This window comes from Salvelinus fontinalis, chromosome 5 (genome assembly GCF_029448725.1).
Source record: "Salvelinus fontinalis isolate EN_2023a chromosome 5, ASM2944872v1, whole genome shotgun sequence".
Classification (NCBI taxonomy): Eukaryota; Metazoa; Chordata; class Actinopteri; order Salmoniformes; family Salmonidae; genus Salvelinus; species Salvelinus fontinalis.
In genome coordinates, this window is record NC_074669.1 from 15533186 (window position 1) to 15557035 (window position 23850).

At 41.8% G+C, this 23850-nt stretch overlaps 1 protein-coding gene across 2 annotated transcripts in view; it reads right to left on the reverse strand.

Annotated features, from left to right (window-relative positions):
• The window catches only part of LOC129855195 (plexin-B2-like), a 201902-nt gene extending 179461 nt beyond the window's left edge, over window positions 1-22441 (reverse strand). For both annotated transcript variants that reach the window (XM_055922609.1, XM_055922607.1), the window contains exon 1: window positions 21938-22441. The gene's annotated coding sequence lies outside the window, so the exon portion shown is untranslated. The remainder of the gene's footprint in view (window positions 1-21937) is intronic.
• Window positions 22442-23850: the final 1409 nt, after the last annotated feature.

Genomic DNA, 23850 nt, shown 5'->3' on the forward strand with positions numbered 1-23850 from the left:
AAAACACCAAACTGTTTGCTGCCTGCTCTAAATCTGTCTGTGAGTAGTATACACATGAGAGGCAGCTGATGCCGACCTTGTGATGTTGGTTTTAGCCCGAGGCTCAGTAACTGGACAAATTCCTGTAAGGGCTTGTTATTAATGGGTCCCGCTTGATGTGTAGGCTACCGAACGACTCCGATACACTGCTCATTATGGAAACACAAGGACATGGATGTAGTCTTGGGTGGTGTCATAAACAGATATCTTCCACAACCACTGTGCACTTCATTATAAAGTTAGCTTCATAAAGTCTCACTAACTGACTCAACCTGCATCTCCTTCACATTCTACTCCACGGCCAGTTGACTAGTCTCAAGTCTCTCGCACTTCCTCTCCCCATCTCCCTCTCAGGTTGGTGTTTGGTAAAACAATGTTTTTGTACATATTTTTGCTTTACGCATCACATATGTATATACTGTATTATATTATATTCTACTGTATTTGAGTCTATGCCAATCCGACATTGCTCATCCTAATATTTATATATTCCTTAATTCCATTCTTTGACTTTTAGGTTGTGTGTATGGTTGTGAATTGGTAGATATTACTGCACTGTTGGAGCTAGAAACAAAAGTATTTCACTACACCCGCAATAACATCTGCTAAACATGTGTAGGTGACAAATAAAATTTGATTTGGATTTGATTTAGTGTGACCTTTATCATCTCTAGCTGTTGGCAATGCACTGACCCTTCATGCATCTGTCGCACAACACAAGCCCTGCTTGCCTGGCCCACTTACTACTTCATAACTAATCAGCCAGTGATCAAGCAAAAATAAGCAGGAGTGCAATATCCAACCGCTCCCACCACATTAACAGGAAGCAGCTGGACTACATATTAGCTGTATAGTGGAGGTGATAATTACAAATGATGTGAGGAAATCGGTCCGTTTTCAGGATTAAGTGTGACATTGCTCATGTGGGTACAAATTAATTGCACCCTCCGGTGCTGCCTGAGCTGAGCTAAGATTAAACTCCAAACGCCACTTTAAAATGGAGCGACTCTCATTCAAAAACAAAAGCTTTAAAAATGATATTACAGGTAGAATGAGTGGCTCTTTAGTTTTTAAATGATGTGTTAACTTTTAAGTCTGCTTCCATGTCCAAATCTCTTTAAGAAAGCCACATATCAATTTGAACTGAAATGATGCGTCAGCTCATCTTTATTAGGCTCAAAGTCGGAGCGACACTGTTGTTTTTTTGTCAGTAGGGAAGTTGGGCTACATACAGCTATTTAGATGTTGTGCTCAAAAGACATGATCAACATGTTCGTACAAACCCCAATGCAAAACTCAAGTGCGGAGTTACATGCAGCTATCTTGGCGGCATATCAAACACAAGCAAGACAGACAATAATCCTAATTAGCAATTGAATGTTATTTTTGAATCATCATCGCAAAAAAGGAGCGCCATACTAAAACAGCACATTTCACTGCACCTATCCGGTGTATGCCACAATACAGAATCCGTATTCTTTTTAAAAACATTGGCTAAGCTGGAGGCAGACAACCAGTCAAAGTACAGTAGTGTATTTTTTCAGTAACTCTGGCTAGTGGCTACGATATGGCAGCAACTAAAGATTAGCATACATCATTGCACAAAACCCAGATTGTTTTTGCTCCATCAAATCAAAGTTTGTGTCACGTGCGCCGAATACAACAGGTGTAGACCTTAGTGAAATGCTTACTTACAAGACCTTAAACAACAGTGCAGTTTAAGTAATAAATACAGTTCTAAGTCAAAGGTTTACATACACCTTAAACAAATACATTTAAACTCAGTTTTTCACAATTCCTGACTTTTTATCATAGAAAAAATTCCCTGTATTAGGTCAGTTAGGATCACCACTTTATTTTAAGAATGTGACATGTCAGAATAATAGTTGAGAGAATGATTTATTTGAGCTTTTATTTCTTTCATCACATTCCCAGTGGGCCAGAAGTTTACATACACTCACTTAGTATTTGGTAGCATTGCCTTTAAATTGTTTAACTTAGGTCAAAAAATGTGCGTAGCCTTCCACAAGTTTCCCACAATACGTTGGGTGAATTTTGGCCCATTCCTCCTGGCAGAGCTGATGTAACTGAGTCAGGATTGTAGGCCTCCTAGCTCGCACACGCTTTTTCAGTTCTGCCCACAAATTTTCTATAGGATTGAGGTCAGGGCTTTGTGATGGCCACTCCAATACCTTCACTTTGTTGTCCTTAAGCCATTTTGCCACAACTTTGGAAGTATGCTTGGGGTCATTGTCCATTTGGAAGACCCATTTGTGACCAAGCTTTAACTTCCTGACTGATGTCTTGAGATGTTGCTTCAATATATCCACCAAATTTTTCTCCCTCATGATGCCATCTATTTTGTGAAGTGCACCAGTCCCTCCTGCAGTAAAGCACACCCACAGACAGATTATTTAACTTATAACTCACCTTATCACAATTCCAGTGGATCAGAAGATTACATACACTAAGTTGACTGTGCCTTCAAACAGCTTGGAAAATTCCAGAAAATAATATCATGGCTTTAGAAGCTTCTGATAGGCTAATTGACATCATTTGAGTGAATGTCAACTTCCGACTTCAACTGTATATGTTTCGTGGCTGTTTATTTACCACCACAGACGGATGTCTACATGTCTTACAAGCAAAAACTAAAGCAGGAAGCACCAGTGACGCGGTCAATAAAGAAGTGGTCAGATACACAGATGGTAAGCTGTTACAGGACTGTTCTTCTAGTCCAGACTGGAATATGTTCCGGCATTCCTCCGATGGCATTTATGAGCACACCACATCAGTAATCAGCTTCATCAATAAGTGCATCGACGATGTCATCCCCACAGTGACTGTACGTACATACCCCAACCAGAAACCATGGATTACAGGCAACATCCGCACTGAGCTAAAGGGTAGAGCTGCTGCCTTCAAGGAGAGGGACTCTAACCCGGACGCTTATAAGACATCCCGCTACGCCCTCAGGGGAACCATCAAACAGGAAAGTGCCAATACAGGACTAAGAAAGATTGAATCGTACAATACCAGCTCCGACAGTCGTCGGATGTGGCAGGGCCTGCAAACTATTATAGACTACAAAAGGGACGCACAGCCACGAGCTGCCCAGTGACACGAGCCTACCAAACAAGTTAAATCACTTGTATGCTTGCTTCGAGGCAAGCAACACTGAAGCATGCATGAGAGCATCAGCTGTTCTGGATAACTGTATGATCACGCCACTCAACAAGGAAGTAGCCACCACTCCAAAACCGCCCTAAAAAAACAAGACTACGGTTTGCAACTGCACATGGGGACAAAGATCGTACTTTTTGGTGCTTTGCTGCAGGAGGGACTGGTGCACTTCACAAAATAGATGGTATCATAAGGGAGGAAAATTATGTGGATATATTGAAGTAACATCTCAAGACATCAGTCAGGAAATTAAAGCTTGGTCGCAAATGGGTCTTCCTACTGGATAATGACCCCAAGCATACTTCCAAAGTTGTGGCAAAATGGCTTAAGGACAACAAAGTCAAGGTATTGGAGTGGCCATCACAAAGCCCTGACCTCAATCCTATAGAAAATTTGTGGGCAGAACTGAAAAAGTGTGTGCGTGTAAGGAGGCCTACAAACCTGACTCAGTTACACCAGCTCTGCCAGGAGGAATGGGCCAAAATTCACCCAACTTATTGTGGGAGGCTTGTGGAAGGCTACCCGAAACGTTTGACCCAAGTTAAACAATTTAAAGGGAATTTTTACAAGGTTTAAATGTCAGGAATTGTGAAAACTGAGTTTAAATGTATTTGGCTAAGGTGTATGTAAGCTTCCGACTTCAACTGTGGATGAAAACTTTTGGCAAATAGTGTGGTCTATAGCTTATCATGAGTTACTCCATTTCAGGCGAGCAAAATCTACACTTCCTTAGATTTCGTGCACCAGCTGTTATTTACAAATATACAAATATACCCTCCTCGTGTGCTGTTCTATCTAGCCGGTGCAGAGTATATCCCGCCAGCTGAATGTTATCCATGTCGTCATTCAGCCACAATTCGGTGAAACATAAGCTATTACAGTTTTTGATGTCCCGTTGGTAGAATATTCGTGATCGTACCTCTAATTTATTGTCCAATGATTGTACATTGGCAAGTAATATTGATGGTAAAGGCAGATTTCCCACTTGCTGTCGGTGGATCTTTACAAAGCACCCCGCCCTGTGTCCTCTCTACCTGTGTCTCTTTCTCCTGCCAATGACGGGATATAGGCAAACGGCTGCCATTTCTTCCGGCACCATCTTCCAATGCAAAGTGTAGTGACTGCGTCCTGCTTGTGCAATATCCGTTACAACAGACAGAGAAGGTTGTAGCCTTCATAATGGTCTTGCATGTTTGTTCAAATCGCTGAAGGGATTTTATTTCAGCTGTTCAGAAATAGAAGGCAGAAACATAGGCTACATCACCATGGTTCAGAAGAGGGTGAGTAAAGCGAGAAACATGAAAGGAGGGTGAGCAGCAGCTAAGTAGAAAAAAATCTGTGCGTAAAATAACACGAGTAAAACGTGATTCGTCCGGATCCTTGGCTTTGAGAAAGAGGCTTCGTGAGGGGGAGGGTGGGGGGGGTGGGGGGGCAAAAACTCTGTATTCACATCCACGGCCAAATAAATTAGACTCTCCATCTCTTCCCCTCTCTCCAAAATGACTGGAATATAAATAATTTACTAATATTCCAAGGGGCTGAAGGTGCACCTTTCTCATCTGGGCCTGAAAGAGTTTTCAAATCCCTAATTTTCCATCCAAGGTGTCTAGATGTATGAACTCATGCCAGTGCTCTGGGTGGGCAGAATGACATGATGACGTTTCCAATCTGTAGGCACAATCCAAAGCCCATCCAGTCTGTGTGTCAGCCTGTCAGTTCAGCTAGCTGGGGCATGTAGGAGAGTAAAGAGGGAGAGAGAAGAGAGGAACGCTTGGCCCAGGAGGACTGAATTGTGTCTAACACACTTGCGTAAGGTCCCCAGCTATGCTATGCCACCTCAGGGACTCTGACAGTTTACACCAGCTATGTTCCTAATACAGCCTTTTTGATGAGCAATGAGGATCATGTTTTCCTCTAGGCAGACAATCTTAGTCTTCCCCTTCCTTTCCCTCAGTTCACACCCCACTAGTGATGGGGCAAAAAATAGTCAGTTATCGCAATATTATATTGGACGATATTATAGCGATACTTTGACTCCAAGTATTGATTTTTTGGTTTTACTAGGTAGCGATAGTTGACTGTACCTGTGCCAAAACTCCAGTATTTTCCATCCTATAACTTGTTCTCCAACTTCTTTGTAGCCCTTTCCTGCAGTGAAATGACCTAGTGGCCTCATGAGTGGAATGTTAAAAAAAATATATATAAACGCTCAAAAATCCAGTGATTTAATGTCAAAGGGGTTTTGTTATATTTCAGTCTTCTGTGATGTACAGTGCATTTGGAAAGTATTCAGACCTCTTGACTTTTCCCATTTTGTTACGTTACAACCTTATTCTAAAATAGATTTTTTCCCCATCAATCTACACACAATACCCAATAATGACAAAGCAAAAACAGGTTTAGACATTTTTTGCAAATGTAGAAAAAAATGAAATATCACATTTACATAAATATTTAGACCCTTTAGTCAGTACTCTGTTGAAGCACCTTTGGCAGTGATTACAGTCTTGAGTCTTCTTGGGTATGACGCTACAAGCTTGGCACACTTGTATTTGGGGAGATTCTCCCATTCTTCTCTGCAGATCTCAAGCTCTGTCAGGTTGGATGGGGAGCATCGCTGCACAGCTATTTCCAGGTCTCTCCAGAAATGTTTGATCGGGTTCAAGTCCGGGCTTTGGCTGGGCCACTCAAGGACATTGAGACCTGTCCTAAAGCCACTCATGAGTTGTCTTGGCTGTGTGCTTAGGGTCGTTGTCCTGTTGGAAGGTGAACCTTCGCCCCAGTCTGAGGTCCTGAACGCTCTGGAGCAGGTTTTCATCAAGGATCTCTCTGTACTTTGCTCTGATCATCTTTCCCTCGATCCTGACTAGTCTTCCAGTCTCTGAAAAACATCGCCACAGCATGATGTGTCCACCACCATGCTTCACCGTAGGGTTGGTGCAAGGTTTCCTCCAGACGTGGCGCTTGTCATTCAGGTCCAAGAGTTCAATCTTGGTTTCATCAGACCAAATAATCTTGTTTCTCATGGTCTGAGTCCTTTAGGTGCCTTTTGGCAAACTCCAAGCGGGCTGTCATGTGCCTTTTACTGAGGAGTGGCTTCCGTCTGGCCACTCCACCATAAAGGCCTGTTGGTGGTGTGCTGCAGAGATGGTTGTCCTTCTGGAATGTTCTCCCATCTCCACAGAGGAACTCTGGAGCTCTGTCAGAGTACCATCAGGTTCTTGGTCACCTCTCTGACCAAGTCCCTTCTCCCCAGATTGCTCAGGTTGGCCGGGCGGCCAGTTCTAGGAAGAGTCTTGATGGTTCCAATCTTCTTTCATTTAAGAATGATGGAGGTCACTGTGTTCTTGCGGACCTTCAATGCTGCAAACATTTTTTGTACCCTTCTCGAGATCTGTGCCTCGACACAATCCTGTCTTGGAGTTCTATAGACAATTCCTTTGACCTCATGGCTTGGTTTTTACTCTGACATGCCCAGTCAACTGTGGGACCTTATATAGATGGGTGTGTGCCTTTCCAAATCATGTCCAATCAATTGAATTTACCACAGGTGGACTCCAATCAAGTTGTACAAACATCTCAAGGATGATCAATGTAAACAGGATGCACCTGAGCTCAATTTCAAGTCTCATAGCAAAGGTTCTGAATACTTATGTAAATAAGGTATTTCAGTTTTTATTTTCAAACATTTCTAAAAACATGCTTTTCTTGTCATTATGGGGTATTGTGTGTAGATTGATCAAAATCAATTTTAGAAAAAGACTAACGTAAAAAAATGTGGAAAAAGTCAAGGGGTCTGAATACTTTCCAAATGCACTGAATATAATATTGGGATGCAAACACAACATTTTTATAAAATTTCAACTCTATATCTAACATGGTACACGTATCTTCTTTTTTAAGCCCATAACTATGTGTGTAAGGTGTATACTTTTGTTTCAAAGTAGATTTGTGTAAGACTAATAATTAGCCCACTGATATAGCCCACTGCAGTAAAAATGAATGTTTTGGCTGTTTAATACAGGCAATGGCTATATTAAGAAACTGTCAGTCTCTCTATATCCCTCTCTCTCTCTGTTTTGTTCTATTGGATTCAATAGACAACCTTTTGTGTTGTGTTTCTTTTCACAGTGCGCATATTTCTGCCAAAAAGTGGAGGGCCTTTCAGCGAATGAAATAGACAGGGGATAGGCGGGACTTTCCAGTCCCCAGTGGTGGTGACTATATAATGTAATCCAACACCAGGGTCACTTGTTACTACATCTCATAAACCCAGTAGCTGGGCTGAAGAGACTGGAATTCAGAAGCGAATATACATTGATAAAACAATTAAAATACACAGACCGTCCCCAAATGTACCGTTACTGGAATACATGATGACTTATGTTTAATAAAATGCAGTGTAAAATGTCTAATAGGTAAGGTAATAGCCATCTACAAGTTATAACAGCCAATCTGTTTATCCTACAGCTATTGTAAGCAGTAATCATGAGCCTATAAACCAGAGTTACACTGTTAGCACTGAGGCGGTGTGCAATAGTAGGAAGACCACTTCATGCAGCTCACCCTGCACTATCAGTTCCAATGAAAATAACATAAGTTTACCTCTGATAAGCTTTCCAGTAAAGCAACCCAGAAAAGTGCTAAAAATAACTTGCTTGTAACAGATGACATTCATATTCTGACTATCTCTGAAACTCACTTAGATAATACCTTTGATGATACAGTGGTAGCAATACATGGTAATAACATCTACCGAAAAGACAGAAATGCCAATGGAGGCGGTGTTGCTGTCTATATTCAGAACCACTTTCCTGTAAAGCTTAGAGACAATCTAATGTTAAATATTGTTGAAGTAATATGGCTACAGGTTCATCTGCCTCACCTAAAGCCCATTCTTGTGGGAAGCTGCTATAGACCACCAAGTGCTAACAGTCAGTATCCGGATAACATGTGTGAAATGCTTAATAATATATGTGATATCAACAGAGAAGTAAATTTTCTGGGTGATTTAAATATTGACTGGCTATCATCAAGCTGCCCACTCAGGAAAAACATTTAAAGTTGTAACCAGTGCCTGCAACCTGGATCAGGTTGTCAGTCAACCTACCAGGGTAGTTACAAACAGCACAGGAATTAAATCATCAACATGAATAGATCACATTTTTACTTACGCTACAGATATTTGCTTGAAAGCAGTATCCATAGCCGCAGGATGTAGAGATCACAAATTAATAGCCATATCTAGGAAAACCAAAGTTTCAAAGGCTGGGCCTAATATAGTGTATAAGAGGTCATACAAGAAGTTTTGTAGTGATTCATGTCTGTAATGAGGAGCAACCAGACGCTGCACTTAAAGCATTTATGAAACGACTTATTCCAGTTACTAAGAAGCACGCACCCATTAAATAAGAAATTGACTAAAAACTGTTAAATCCCCTTGGATTGATGATGAATTGAAAAATGGTATGATTGAGAGGGATGAGGCAAAAGGTTTGTCAATTAAGTCTGGCCCAACTGATTGGCAAACGTACTGCAAATTAAGAAATCATGTGACTAAACTAAATAAAAAGAAACTACACTATGAAACAAAGATAAATTATATGAAGAATGAGAGTAAAAAGCTTTGGGGCACCTTAAATGAAATTTTTGGAAAAAAATTGATTTATTGAATCAGATGGCTCGTTCATCACAAAGCCCACTGATATTACAAACTACTTTAATGACTTTTTCCATTGGCAAGATAAGCAAACTTAGGGATGACATGCCAGCAAAAAACGCTGACACTACACATCCAAGTATCTCGGACCAAATTATGAAAGATAAGAATTGTACTTTTGAATTCCGTAAAGTCTATGTGGAAAAGGTAAAAACTATTGTAGTCTATCAACAACCACAAACCACCAGGGTCTGACAATCTAGATGGAAAATTACTGAGGATAATAGCAGACGATATTGCCACATCTTCAATTTAAGCCTACTGGAGAGCGTATGCCCTCAGGCCTGGAGGGAAGCTAAAGTCATGCTGCTACCCCAGAATAGTAAAGCCCCCTTTACTGGCTCAAATAGCCAACCAATCAGCCTGTTACCAACACTTAGCAAGCTTCTGGGAAAAAATGGTGTTTGACCAGATACAACGCTATTTCACAGTAAACAAATTGACAACAGAATTTCAGCATGCTTATAGGGAAAGACACTCAACAAGCACAGCCTTTACACAAATGACTGATGATTGGCTGAGAGAAATTTATGATAAAATGATTGTGGGGGCTGTCTTGCTAGACTTCAGTGCAGCTTTTGACATTATTTATCATAGTCTACTGCTGGAAAAACTTGTGTTATGGCTTTACACCCCCTGCTATAATGTGGATAAAGAGTTACTTGTCTAACAGAACACATAGGGTGTTCTTTAAAACTTGTTTGGGATAGGGGGCAGTATTTTGACATCCGGATGAAAAGCGTTCCCAAAGTAAACTGCCTGTTACTCAGGCCCAGAAGCAAGGATATGCATATAATTGGTCGATTTGGAAAGAAAACACGTTTGGGAGTTTTTGTATGCATTTTGATGGAGGGAAACTGGATGGATTATTGACTGAAGCGCACTGGCTAAACTGAGTTTTTATGGATATAAAGATTTGTGATGTAACTGGGACCTTTTGGAGTGCCAACAGAAGAAGATCAAAGGTAAGGCATTTTTTTATATCGCTATTTCTGACTTTCGTGTCGCACCTGCCTGGTTTAAATATGTTTTTCATGTGTTTGTATGCGGGGCGCTGTCCTCAGATAATCGCATGGTTTGCTTTCGCCGTAAAGCCTTTTTGAAGTCTGACACCGTGGCTGGATTAACAGGACGTTAAGCTTTATTTTGATGTATTACACTTGTGATTTTATGAAAGTTAAATATTTATAGTAATTTCATTTAAATTTGGTGCTATGCAATTTCACCGGATGTTGTCGAGGTGTCCCGCTAGCGGCACGCCTTTCCCAAACAGGTTTTAATGGAAGCCTATCAAATATAATCCAGTTAGAATCAGGAATTCCCCAGGGTAGCTGTTTAGGCCCCTTGCTTTTTTTCAATTTTTACTAACAACATGCTACAGACTGAGTAAAGCCAGATTTTTATGTATGCGGATGACTCAACACTATACACGTTAGCTACTACAGAGACTGCATTTAGTTTCAGAGAGTAGGTGGCAAGGAATAAGTTAGCCCTAAATATTTATAAAACTGAAAGCATTGTATTTGGAACAAAATACTCACTAAACCCTAAACCTCAACTAAATCTTGTAATAAATAATGTGGAAATTGAGCAAGTTGAGATGACTAAACTGCTTGGAGTAACACTAGATTGTAAACTGTCATGGTCAAAACATATTGCTAAGATGGGAGAAGTCTGTCTATAATAAAGCGATGCTCTGCCATCTTAACAACAATATCAACAAGGCAGGTCCTACAGGCCCTAGTTTTGTCGCACCTTGACTACTGTTCAGTCGTGTGGTCAGGTGCCACAAAAAAAGGACTTTGGAAAATTGCAATTAGCTGAGAACAGGGCAGCACGGCTGGCCTTTGGATGTACACAGAGTTAATATTAACAATATGCAAATATTAAGCTGATCCACCCCTGTAAAGAAAAAAAACGAAAGAAAAAAATACAATATGCATGTCAATCTCTCCTGGCTGAAAGTGGAGGAGAGATTGACTTCATCACTACTTTTATTTATGAGAGGTACTGACATGAATGCACCGAGCTCTCTGTCTAAACTACTGGCACACAGCTCGGACACCCATGCATACCCCACAAGACATGCCACAGGAGGTCTCTTCTCAAGTCCAGAACAGACTATGGGAGGCACACAGTACTACATAGAGCCATGACAACATGGAACTCTATTCCACATCAAGTAACTTACGCAAGCAGTGAAATTAGATTCAAAAACAGATTAAAAAAACACCTTATGGAACAGCGGGGACTGTGAAGCAACACAAACATTGGCACAGACAATAACATACTAAATACATGTGTATGTATAGTGTGTAAGGTAGATGTGGTAGTGGTGGAGTAGGGGCCTGAGGGCACACATTGCATTGTGAAATCTGTGAATGCATTGTAATGGACCCCAGGAAGAGTAGCTGGTGCTTTGGCAGCAGCTAATGGGGATCCATAATAAATACAACTCTAATAACTTGTGTTAGGCTATATTGCAAGTAGCCTAGTGTCTAAATGTTCCCCTGAATCCCTCCTTTAGTAGGTATGAAATGTATTTCATATAATATACAGCCAAAATATTAGGCGTGACTGGCAGCAGTAGGCTACATGATCAGTGTCATTGTGTGTGAGCATGTCTTTCTCGGTTTTCTTCCTACCTCAGCTACATCACAGCAGCTGATCTGTCATTTCTCACAGACACAGCTCAGACCAGCAAAACCAGAACTTTTAGCAAATAAATCGGTTAATTTCACAAAATTAGTGGGTGGGTCTCACTCTCTTTCCACTTTTTCCATTTCACCTTTATTTAACCAGATAGACCAGTTGAGAACAAGTTCGACACAAACAACAGAATTACACATGGGATAAACAAATGTACAGTCAATAACAGAATAGAAAAATGTATATACAGTGTGTGCAAATGTAGTAAGATTAGGGGAGGTAAGGAAATAAACAGGCCATAGTGGCAAAATAATTACAATTTAGCAATTAAACACTGGAGTAATAGATGTGCAGAAGACGAATGTGCAAATAGAGATACTGGGGTGCAAAAAAAAAATAACAATATGGGGATGAGGGAGTTGGGTGGGCTATTTACAGATGGGCTGTATACAGGTGCAATGATCGGTAAGCTGCTCTGACAGCTGATGCATAAAGTTAGAGAGGGAGATAAGTCTCCAGCTTCAGTGATTTTTGCAATTAGTTCAAGTCATTGGCAGCAGAGAACTGGAAGGAAAGGCAGCCAAAGGAAGAGATGGCTTTGGGGATGACCAGTGAAATATACCTGCCGGACCACGTCCTGCCGGTGGGTGCTTCTATGGTGACCAGTGAGCTGAGATAAGGCGAGGCTTTACCTGACAAAGACTTAAAGGACCTGGAGCCAGTGGGTTTGGCGATGAATATGAAGTGAGGGCCAGCCAGCGAGCATACAGGTCACAGTGGTGGGTAGTATATGGGGCTTTGGTGACAAAACGGATGGCACTGTGATAGACTGCATCCAATTTGCTGAGTAGAGAGTTGGAGGATATTTTGTAAATGACATCGCCGAAGTCAAGGATCGGTAGGATAGTCAGTTTTACGAGGGTATGTTTGGCAGCATGAGTGAAGAATGTTTTGTTGTGAAATAGGAAGCCGATTCTAGATTTAATTTTGGATTGGAGAGGCTTAATGTGAGTCTGGAAGGAGAGTTTACAGTCTAACCAGACACCTAGGTATTTGTAGTTGTTCACATATTAAGTCAGAACCGTCCAGAGTAATGATGCTAGACGGGTGGGCGGGCGGGTGCGGGCAGCGATCGGTTGAAGAGCATGCATTTAGTTTACTTGCATTTAAGAGCAGTTGGAGGCCACGGAAGGAGTGTTGTATGTCATTGAAGCTTGTCTAGAGGTTAGTTAACACAGTGGCCAAAGGGCCAGAAGTATACAGAATGGTGTCATCTGCATAGAGGTGGATCAGAGAATCACCAGCAGATAGTGACATCATTGATGTATACAGAGAAAACAGTTAGCCCAAGAATTGAACCCTGTGGCACCCCCATAGAGACTGCCAGAGGTCCGGACAACAGGCCCTCCGATTTGACACACTGAACTCTGAGAAGTAGTTGGTAAACCAGTCGAGGCAGTCATTTGAGAAACCAGGCTGTTAAGTCTGCCGATAATGTAATGCGGTGCGTGCTGGTGACAGGGAAGTCGGGCGCAGGATAATGAACTTGGTAAAAACAGAGCTGTTTAATAAACATACAAAAAACCTCCGAAAACCAAAGTATACAAAAATAACATAATAGGGTGCAAAACCCATCGCACACCAGAACAAAATAACACACCTACATACAACGAACAACCTCTGACAAGGACATGAGGGGAAACAGAGGGTTAAATACACAACATGTAATGAATGGGATTGGAAGCAGGTGTGTAGGAAGACAAAACCCATGGAAAATGAAAAATGGATCAATGATGACTAGAAGGTCGGTGACGTCGACCGCCGAACACCACCCGAACAAGGAGAGGGACCGACTTCGGCGGAATTCGTGACAGATAAGAATGCGGTGATTGACAGAGTCGAAAGCCTTGGCCAGGTCGATGAAGACGGCTGCACAGTATTGTCTTTTATCGATGGCGGTTATGATATCGTTTAGGACCTTGAGCGTGGCTGAGGTGCACCCATGACCAGCTCGGAAACCGGCTCGGAAACTCTTTGATGATGTGCGTTTGACTTTGATTGTGAATTTGCGCCAGCTCAGCCAATCAGAAAACTGGGCCGGCCCAGCTTGGTCAGCCAAATGCCCCATATACTACAGATTATTATGCCAGCAGAGGAACTGTGCAAAAATCCCCCCCCCCCCAAAAAAAAGGGCCACTCTGCCAGCTGTGTCATTTTTTATCAAATAAATATATATATAATTATTTATATTTTCGACCAGCCCACCCCAATAAAAGATGGTCCGGCCCTTCTGGCATTTGCCAGAATTGTCAGACGACCAATCTACCCATGACCTCTAATATTGTGCGGCCCCTGACAATTCCCAGTCCTACACCCCACCCCAGCTTATTTCATAGCAACTATCTCCCTCTTGGCTCTATCCCTATGAAATATTACTACTGCTCACTCCCACGCATAACCTCTCAACCGAGCAATTAAGTTATCTCCCTCCCTCATTCCCTCCCAAATAATGTATATATTTCCAGAACATGTGTGCAGTACAGAATTACGACACATTATCTCTCTCGTTCTCGCTCTGACTCATATGAAATCCTCTGTGAGACTGTGGGAAGAGTCAGACTCAGAATAGTTGAAGGTAAAGATCTAAAGATGATAGTGGTCAAAGTTGGCAAGAGTGGGTAGTGTTCTGAGAATCAGCATGCGATGAGAAGTGGTGTGGAGTGAGCCATGGGTAGGTTGAGAGCACTGTGGAGAGCATCGGCATAGGATGAAAGCAGTGTGGGTTGAGACTGAGTGTCAAGGTTGTTTGTGGGGTAAAGCGAACCATGCAGAGTGTGGATGAAGCCATTATGGTGAAGGCCGAGGGCTTAAGTGGACCCCTACGGTATTGGGAGTCAATAGTAGTGAGGAGGTAAAGCCTTGGATGGTGTTGGCTGTGTGGGGGTGGGTGGTAAGAACTAGAGAGGGTCTCTGAGCAGCATGGTGGGGTGGGGAGGAAGTGACACTAGAGAGAGAGGCATGCCCCTACCCCTGCACCCTGCAAGCGAACAGTCACAGCCCAGCTGAGCTGCCAGCTGTTGGAGAGGAAGTCTGAGAATGAATGTGATCCCACCTTGTGGGCCTGTCATTACTACAATGGCTTTGGTATCAGCTGTAACAGAGCTCAAGAGTAAGGGGTGGTGGAGGGGATGGGGATAGAAAGGCAGGGGCAATGTGGTGTATAGGCATGTACTGTATAGCTGTGTTACAACCACTAACCCAAATGATCTGCTCTAAATATAGTAAATATCATGAAAATAGTTCAGTGAACTGTCTTTGTGCAAGCAGTCTGCTTTTTCGTGTTTTTGGATTATCCCCGATTTTGCAAGAGACATTTTTATTTACTGAGCTTCTAAAGTGATTCACCGTGAAGCATAGGCAGCAACATGACAGAGCCAGAAGGGGAGAGGTTAGGAGGCCAGGGTTTGGAACGGTGCCCAGTAAGGCCAAGGGCATTAGGACAAGGGGTGGCAGCAGCAAATGCTAAGGGATGAGATCACAGAAGCACCTCGGCATGATGCCGCCTCATCACAGGATAATCCGCCCAACATAAAAAAAGACCATCTCCAATCTGAAGGAAATCGCTATTCTCCTGAGCCTGAATTAATGCAAAATTGACACCCCCATACCCATCCCCTATTTCTCACCCCCACCACAATATAAAAGGTGTAGGCCTAGTTCTGACAGACAAATAAGAACAAGCTAGGCTAACATCAGCCACCTAGCCATATATTGTACACAAGTAATAGCAATGCATTTGACTTTTACAATTCTGCGCCCATTTTGAAAAGGACATATGGAACATTTGGAGTCATCATCATGAGATGCTCTAGCAGTACAGCGGACTTGGTTTGGGCTGCATTGGGGTAGGGTGGGGTGGTGGTGACGGGCTTTACATTGCTAACCAGGATTAAGGCTGTACTTTATAGAAATGAAAAGGACCAAGAGGTTATGCCTACTAATCCTGTAGAATGCATACAAAGAGACAAAGGATGGATAGATTTAACTACATTTGACCTTAAAAACACAGCCGGAAGTCTTTGAAATGAAGTATAGCATATCAGCAGCGACCAGCTGGACAAGAGACTAAACTATCTGGATAGAGAGATACTGTATGAATTATGCCTACGCTGAACAGTTGTGTCCTCAGATGGCGAGTACATATAAGGGAAGCTATAAGCAATTAAACAAGTCACATGTGAAATCCAACATTGCAAAATGTAGAAAATTTCCTAAGACCAAAATAAGTGCAGTGGAATGGACATCACAAGAATTCAATGTCCAAAGCTAACACCAACCATGACTACAGTGGTACAATATTACAAGATTTATTACGCTATTTAGGGATGTTGTAATGTCTGCTATTCGCTGAGTTTTTTTTATAACTTGCGTTAGATACATAGTACGAGCTTCGATTTGACTGACGAGAATTCCAAAACCCTCAGCCCAGTTTTGAGAAATGTGGCATCTTCAAAATGAAAAGAGCATATGTAATGAACAAGTATGGTATGATTGTCTTTTTCACGCTTGTGGGGAGCAGGAAAAAACATTTATCACTGATCGGTCGCTCTCATCCCCTCCACACAGATAATGTGTCTATTTATTCAGGGAGGATGAGATAATCCCTGAATGAGGCATTGTGGGTCACAGACAGAGAGAGAGAGCGACCTGGTTTTAGGTTTCCTCACTGTGTGTGTCACTTTGAGCAGATGGCCCTTATTGGAAACCCAGCCTTGCTCTGTCAGGAGTTCGAGGCCGAGTGACACCCCCCGCCAAAAAAAAACCACCAACCCACACTGCCCACCCCACCCAACCATCCTTCCTGCTTCCCCTCGAGCGGAGTACCCCCGACCCGGACTAAACAATTTCCACCATGACAACATTTGTTAATGTCATTTAATGGGGATAATCCCCAGGAGATGGAGCATCCCATGTACAGTAGGTCTGTATGTGAGGGGTGGGTGGCTCGGCGAAAATGGACCACGGACTCCGGAATCAAAGGACGATTTAGACAGACAAGGCTATACAGTGAAAGAGCAGAGCAGAGGGCCGGGGCCAGAGAGACACAGACTCACAGCACTACTCAGGAGATTCAAGGAGGACATGAATGGGATGACTGTCTACATGTTCTCCACAGGAAAGTTAAAAACAAACCGTACCAATCAAAATACATAATCACATGCCGACTCAGAGGCAGGGGAGTGTTTCACATGGTCAGGCTCAGTGAGAATGCCTGTATGAGACTGTGTGAGAGATGTTTCTTGTGGAGTGGTGATGACTGATCAGCTACTCTACAGTTTACAGGCTGCCAAGACCATTATTCTGTCTTCACATGTTACTGTGAGAAAGAGACAAGCAGAGAACAGCCTAGTCAAATTAGACGTCTCCACAACCAAAGTAGTTAAACAAAGCATGGTTTATTACAAATGAAATACTAATGAAGCCTGTGAAGGTAAATGCATTCATGAAGTGGTCATCATAAAGATCTAGGCAAATGCCTGTTTAGTGAACTGTATAACTTCATAGTGCATGGATCACTTTGTGCAAATTAATGAGATACAGTGCATATGGGAAAGTATTCAGACCCCTTCCTTTTTTCCACATTTAGTTACGTTACAGCCTCATTCTAAAATGGAGGATCTTTTTTGGGGTCATCAATCTACACACAATACTCCATAATGACAAAGCCAAAACAGGTTTTGTATTAAAAATGAAAAACAGATACCTTATTTAGATAAGCATTCAGACCCTTTGCTATGAGACCCAAAATTGAGCTCAGGGTATCCTTTTTCCATTGATCATCCTTCAGATGTTTCTACAACTTCATCGGAGGCCACCTGTGGTAAATTCAATTGATTGGACATGATTTGGAAAGGCACACATCTGTCTATATAAGGTCCCACAGTTGACAGTGCATGTCAGAGCAAAAACCAAGCCATGATGTCAAAGGAATTGTCCGTAGAGATCCAAGCCAGGATTGTGTCGAGGCACAGATCTGGGGAAAGGTACCAAAAAAAGTTTGCAGCATTGAAGGTCCCCAAGAACACAGTGGCCTCCATCATTCCTAAATGGAAGAAGTTCAAAACCACCAAGACTCTTCCTAGAGCTGGCCGCCCGGCGAAACTGAGCAATCTGGGGTGAAGGGACTTGGTCAGAGAGGTGACCAAGAACCCAATGGTCACCGACAGAGCTCCTGTGCTCCTCTGTGGAGATGGGAGAACATTCCAGAAGGACAACCATCTCTGCAACACTCCACCAATCAGGCCTTTATGGTGGAGTGGCCAGACGGAAGCCACTCCTCAGTAAAAGACATATGACAGCCAGCTTAGAGTTTGCCAAAAGGCACCTAAGATTGAACTCTGGCTTGAAATCCAAGTCGCACATCTGGAGGAAACCTGAACGGAGAAAGATGAACGGAGCAAAGTACAGAGAGATCCTTGATGAATCCTGTTCCGGAGAGATCAGGACCTCAGAATGGGATGACGGTTCACCTTCCACCAGGCCAACGACCCTAAGCACACAGTCAAGACAATGCAAGAGTGGATTCAAGACAAGTCTCTGAATGTCCTTGAGTGGCCCAGTCAGACCCCGGAGTTGAACACGATCGAACATCTTTGGAGAGACCTGAAAATAACTGTGCAGCAACACTCCCCATCCAACCTGACAGAGCTTGAGAGGATCTGAAGAGAAGAATTGGAGAAACTCCCCAAATAGAGGTGTGCCAAGCTTTTAGCATCATACCCAAGAAGACTGAGGCTGTAATCACTGCCAAAGGTGCTTCAACAAAGTACTGAGTAAGGGGTCTGAATACTTACTGTACCAGTCAAAAGTTTGGACACACCTACTCATTCAAGGGTTTTCTTAATTCTTACAAATGTTCTACATTGTAGAATAATAGAAGTCATCAAAACTATGAAATAACACATATGGAATCATGCAGTAACGAAAAAAAAGTGTGTAACAATCAGTCAACAGTCACCTCGAATGCATTTCAATTAACAGGTGTGCCTTGTTAAAAGTTCATTTGTGGAATTTCTTTCCTTCGTAATGCATTTGAGTCAATCAGTTGTGTTGTGACAAGGTTGGGGTGGTATACAGAAGATAGCCCTATTTGATAAAAGACCAAGTCCATATTATGGCAAGAACAGCTCAAATAAGCAAAGAGAAACGACAGTCCATCATTAATTTAAGACATGAAGGTCAGTCAATACAGAAAATGTCAAGAACTTTGAAAGTTTCTTCAAGTGCAGTCGCAAAAAACGTCAAGTGCTATGATGAAACTGGCTCTCATGAGGACCGCCACAGGAAAGGAAGACCCAGAGTTACCTCTGCTACAGAGGATAAGTTCATTAGAGTTACCAGCCTAAGAAATTGTACCCCAAATTAATGCTTCACAGAGTTCAAGTAAAATACACATCTCAACATTAACTGTTCAGAGGAGACTGCGTGAAATCAGGCCTTCATGATCAAATTGCTGCAAAGAAACCACTACTAAAGGACACTAATAATAATAAGAGACTTGCTTGGGCCAAGAAACACGAGAAATGGACATAGACAGGTAGAAATCTGTCCTTTGGTCTGATGAGTCCAAATTTGAGATTTTTGGTTCCAACCGCTGTATCTTTGTGAGACGCAGAGTAGGTGATTGGATTATCTCCGTATGTGTGGTTCCCCACGTGAAGCATGGTGGAGGAAGTGTGATTGTGTGGGGGTGCTTTGCTGATGACACTGTTGGTCATTTACTTAGAATTCAAGGCACACTTCAGCAGCATGGCAACCACAGCATTCTACAGTGATACGCCATCCCATCTGATTTGCGCTTAGTAGGACTATCTTTTGTTTTTCAACAGGACAATGACCCAACATACCTACAGGCTGTGTAAGGCAATTTGACCAAGAAGGAGAGTGATGGAGTGCTGCATCAGATGACCTGGCCTCCACAATCACCCGACATCACCCCAATTGAGATGGTTTGGGATGAGTTGGACCGCAGAGTGAAGGAAAAGCAGCCAACAAGTGCTCATCATATGTGGTAACTCCTTCACAAGTCTGTTGGAAAAGCATTCTAGGTGAAGCTGGTTGAGAGAATGCCAAGCATGTGCAAAGCTGTCATCAAGCCAAAAGGTGGCTACTTTAAAGAATCTCAAATATAAAATATATTGGGATTTGTTGAAAACTTTTTGGGTTACTACATGATTCCATGTGTGTTATTTCATAGTTTTTGTGTCTTCACTATTATTCTGCAATGTATAAAATAGTACAAATAAATAAGAACCCTTGAATGAGTAGGTGTGTCCAATCTTTTGACTGGTATTGTATGTAAAATGTGATATCAGTTTTTTAAAAGTTTTATACATTTGCAAAAATTTCTAAAAACCTGTTTTTGTTTTGTCATTATGGGTTATTGTGAGTAAATTGATGAGGGGGAAAAATATGCAATCAATTTTAGAATAAGGCTGTAAAGTAACAAAATGTGGAAAAAGTCAAGGGGTCTGAATATTTTCAGAATTCACTGTAGGCTAGCTCTCGAACACCCTTCTCCGTTAGCTTCGGCCGCGTGTGAACTACAAAGCTGTGTTTTAACGTTTAGAAACGTCAATAATCCCCGTTTGCCAAAATGGCTTTTGAAACATGCTGATATGCCCCATATTTTCACATCAGTGAGAAATAATCTTTCAAATAAAAGACACACTTACTTTAGCAGATTTGCACAGATCCATATGCTCTGTGTGCCTCCAATTGACGAACTACACTTCCTCCCAAGTTAAGCTTACACACAGGTTTTCAGAGCGTGCTGATTAATTAGCACAGGTGGCCATCTCTGTCTTCCGTAAACAAGTGCTGTAACATGGATATATGGCCGTGTGGGAACACCCTAAACCCATTTAAAGGTGTGTAGTAATTTAACCTTTTTTTTTTTTAAGTATTTCTCGCTGATATGAATGATACCTTCCTTATATGTTGACCAAACTGGCCCCGCACATGCATCCGCCATCGATTTTGTCTATCCCCACCAGATGCATTCATGACACGCAGGTTAAAATACCAAAACCAACTGTGAACCAACTAGATTCATTTGGGGACAGGTCAAAACATACATGAAACATTTATGGAAATTTAGCTAGATTACTGCTGCTAGCTAACTTGTCTTTGGAGATAAACACTGGGTTATTATTGTACCTGAAATGCATATGGTCCCTTTTTTTGCTGGATCATTGTAGAATTTTGACCCATTTTGAGTCACACAAAATGGAGTGTTCTCTACTCAGACAATGAATCCACAGTTGAAAGGGGAAACCTACTTAGTTTTTAGTTAGTTGTCATTCATTCTTCTTCTGTGGATTTTATATGGCAGTTGGCAACCCACTTTAAGGTGCATTACCGCCACCAACTGGACTGGAGTGTGGACTTCCTCAGTCTTTCAATCAGACAAGTGTGTTAGTACTGTATGCTACTGAAAACCAATGAGTAGATGGGAGAGGTGGGACTTTCAGCATGTCAAGCTTCTAATAGAACAATGTTGTTTTTTAGCGCCTGGCTACGCAGACGCACCTTGACGTGCGGAGCAGTTTGGGTGAAATCATTGAATAACATGTACAATTATTTTGCAAAGCTCTCGCACGCAACACTTGCGGTTTGGGCTGCATGTTACGTTTTCAAAACCGCACCTACCACAAGCGATGTGTTTTAAGGCTCATTACGAGAGTCGGGGCTCTTAACCAAACTCCCAAAGCCGATACTATTGTCAATAGGCGCTAAATGTAGTTAACTATGAATGGGTTAAATGTAGGCTAGACTGTATCTACTCATACAAGTGCATATGCTATGGGCGGTTTGGTAACTAGTACTGAGTGACTACAGAAATCCATTTCGTGTTTAAACTGCTCAAACAAAACTCAGGTTCAACATTCATAAATCATTATTTCCATACAGTTGCATAATTTCATAATGCTGGAGGAAAAACGTTTAATCTGACAAAGACATTACTTCCAATCAATATGTAACCTAAATTAATATGTGAATTCAAGGGATACGTTTTAGGTTTCAAGACAAATGTGCAAAACATGCGTGTCTCATCGTATCATGTCTGTTGTACAGCGGCGCTATTATCGGAAGTAATACATGTACTACTATCATCGCAATTGTAAATTCAGCAGATGTTTACACAGGCAAATGAGTATACAGCCAGCTGTATTCTAACTGATCCGAAGATGTATTTGAATTCGAATCTAAAATGTATGGAAAAGATAGAATATAAAAGACAGACTGGGTCCGTTGCTGTAACGGGAGAACACCCGTCAAACTCACCTTGGAAGAACAGTATAGTTGCACAAACACAAGCCGTTGGGTTTCAAAAAGTCCCCCTAAAAATTTAAAATAACCCCCAGGCAAAATGCATGTAAAGTTCACATTTTACTCTTCCAGAATTCGCGCGGAGAGGGTTACAGAAAGGCACTGTTCCTTAGAAAATAGAGTGGGGCACTGGTTGACAATTCCTACGGAAAGACGACACTCAACAAGAGTCCAGAAAATAACAGGGACTTTCTCCACGCCCAGGTACAGGATCACATGATGATTCCAGGTGTTTCTTCTCGAACTCTGGCTAAATTGGCAACACACCTGTGAGATCCGCTCACATCCGCCTTGAGTGACATTGCATTTGAGAACCATGACATTATAGTGGGGAATGCGTGGAGAGGAAGAACGCAACATCGATCGGACGAGAGAGGAATTATTCTCCTCCCCCTTCCAAAACGTAAAAGACAGTATAGTTCACTGACTGCCAGGCAATGGTTACATTAATCAAGAAAAGCGAAGGAGCAAGTAGTATAATATGGTATTCGGTCGCCACCGGCTTGGAATCATTGTAATGAAGGGAAGGAATTGAAATAGCTCATGCATGCGAGTTCACATTCCGTTAAAAAAATTATTGGAACATATACCGGATAGGTGCAGTGAAATGTGTGGTTTTACAGGGTCAGCCACAGTAGTACGGCACCCCTGGAGCAAATTATGGTTAAGTGCCTTTCTCAAGGGCACATCGACAGATTTTTCAATTTGTTCGTTTTTGTATTCCATCCAGCAACCTTTTGTTTACTGGCTCAACGCTCCAACCTCAAGAAGGATACCTGCCGCCCTATGCCCAGTATGGCATAGTTGTCTTAACCTTGATGCTTATTTAAAAATCTTAAAGTGGTTTTATTTTTAATCTATTGCAGATTAATGTCTAAAAGGAGATTAAGGCCGTTCTATTCCTCGGATGTAAAAATATATATTCTAAATCCAACCAACGATTCAAACCATCCAAAAGCATTTGCTTGTCCAAACTTGTCTCTATGGTCATGGGGAACCATGGTTGATAATGATAACTGCATCATGATGTCATAAATCAACTCTAATGTCTTTAAGATGGAGGTCATGATAAATAAGGTATTTATGACTATGACATTCTTTGCAGTTTCAAGGGCAAATTCAATCACATACAGTACCAGTCAAAAGTTTGGACACACGTACTCATGCCAGTGTTTTTCTTTATTGTCACTATTTTCTACATTTTAGAATAATGGTGAAGACATCAAAACGATTAAATAACATAATGGAATCATGTAGTAACTAAAAAAGTGTTAAACAAATCAAAATATATTTTATATTTGAGATTTTTCAAAGTAACCACCCTTTGCCTTGATGACAGCTTTGCACGCTCTTGGCATTCTCCCAACCAGCTTCAAGAGCTAGTCACCTGGAATGCATTTCAATTAAAGGTGTGTAATGTTAAAAGTTCATTTGTGGAATTTCTTTCCTTCTTAATGCGTTTGAGCCAATCAGTTGTGTTGTGACATGGTAAGGGTGGTATACAGAAGATAGCCATATTTGGTAAAAGACCAAGTCCATATTATGGCAAGAATAACTCAAATAAGTAAAGAGAAACGACAGCCCATCATTACTTTAAGAAATGAAGGTCAGTCAATCTGGAAAATATTAAGAACTTTGAAAGATTCTTTAAGTGCAGTCGCAAAAACAATCAAGGGCTGTGATGAAACTGGCTCTCATGAGGACTGCCACAAGAAGGAAGACCAGCCTCAGATTGCAGCCCAAATAAATGTTTCGTCACGATCGTGTGGCGGATTGACGGACCAAAACGCAGCATTTGGAAAATAAGCCATCTGTCACGTTCCTGACCTATTTATGTTAGTTTTTGTGTGTTAGTTGGTCAGGACGTG